This window comes from Eschrichtius robustus, chromosome 5 (genome assembly GCF_028021215.1).
Source record: "Eschrichtius robustus isolate mEscRob2 chromosome 5, mEscRob2.pri, whole genome shotgun sequence".
Taxonomy (NCBI): Eukaryota; Metazoa; Chordata; class Mammalia; order Artiodactyla; family Eschrichtiidae; genus Eschrichtius; species Eschrichtius robustus.
The window spans coordinates 3103640-3105307 of NC_090828.1; the positions used below are offsets into that span (position 1 = coordinate 3103640).

General features: G+C 47.5%; 1 pseudogene; it reads right to left on the bottom strand.

The window, feature by feature from the left end:
- Nucleotides 1-436: 436 nt before the first annotated feature.
- On the bottom strand, nucleotides 437-1124 carry LOC137764671 (large ribosomal subunit protein eL15-like; annotated as a pseudogene).
- Between the last annotated feature and the right edge of the window lie 544 nt (nucleotides 1125-1668).

Genomic DNA, 1668 nt, shown 5'->3' on the forward strand with positions numbered 1-1668 from the left:
AAAACGTGGGCCCTAGTCAACTTTAGTTTTCGGCATTATGATCATGATAAAGGATCACGACATCCTTCACATTTCCAAGGAAAACCCAATTTAAAGTTTGTCCTTGCCAAACTCCATAAAACAGCCACTCTAGAGTAAACCAGCAGAGCATTGCATCACCCCAATAAAGCTGTAGGTTTCATCACATGCACCAACAAATCTACATGGCTAGTTTCTGCGCTCCTCTTTTACAGAATTTTACACCTACTGTTACCAGACAGCATTTTAAACACGGACATATCAACTGCCTAATAAAGCAAAAACAAAGGCATTTCCTCACTTAAAATCTTCAAACATTATTGCACTTTCACTTTCAGAATTTGACAATGCATTCAGTGAAGCAATCTGCAGACAACTAGTTTTAACAGACAGATTAAAAAACACTTTTAAGCAGACGTGGATGTCCTAAACTGTTTATTAGGTAAGAATTTTACAAACATTACTTATATTAGCGGTAGCGGTGGAGCTGGAGAGTATTGCGCCTTCTCCAGGCTGCGCGGCGAGAACCACTGATCGTGTGGTGGAACTTGTGGCCCTTGCCGAGGCCGCGGCTCTTCCTGCCTGCAGACGTCAGCCCCCGCATCTCCCTGTGCTTGTGGACTGGTTTGGTGATCCACTGGGTGTCAGGGTTTCTTCTGATAGCTTTATGGAAGGGATCGATGAGGATAACCTCAAAAACTTGTACGTAGAATCTTCACCCACCCAGTAAGAATTCAGGACCCTCAGGGCCCCACAGTGGCGTCCCGCTCGCTCCTCGGCAACAGATTACAGGCTCCGGCAAACTTGAGCTGGTTGACGCCATGGTGGACGGGCTTGCCGTAGGTGGCGCCCTTCGGGACCGGGCGTTTGCGGCCACCGCGGCGCACGCGAACCCGGTATATCACATAACCTTGCTTGGCCTTGTAGCCCAGCCTGCGCGCCTTGTCGGGCCGGGTGGGGCGCGGGGCCCGGTGCAGCGCCGAGAGCTGGCCGTACTGCCAGCAGCGCACCCTGAGCAGAAAGCGCATCACGTCCGACTGCTTCTTCCTCCGCAGCTCCTGGATGTACTTGTAAGCGCCCATCTAGGCTCACCTGATGGCTGCCGCCAAACAGAAAGGTGGCAGGCGGGTTCTTAACCACTGCACCACCAGGGGAGTCCCTTTGCATCATTTTTAAACTGCAGTGTTGGATATTTGCATTTGACAATCTACAGGGACACTGACTCACAAAGGCTGGTGGCAGAGGGACAGCCACTGTTCTTGTCTTTTTTAAAATAAATGTTTTTATTTCAGGATAGATTTAGATTTACAGAACAGCTGCAGAGAGTGCAGAGTTCCCACACAGCCCACACCGTCAGTCCTGTTACTAACATCTTACATCAGCAATGGTACATTTGCAACAATCAATGAGCCAGTATGGACACACATCATTATTAACTAAAGTTTATACTTTATTCAGATTTCCTTGGTTTTCCCCTAAGGTCCTTTTTACATTCAAGATCCCACCTAGGACACCACATGACATGTTGTTGTCATGTCTCCTCTAAGGCTCTTTTTGGCTGTAACAGTTTTTTCAGTTTTTGATGATCTAGACAGGTTTGGTCACATAGTCCCTCAGTTTGAATTTGTTTGATGTTTCTTTTCATGATTA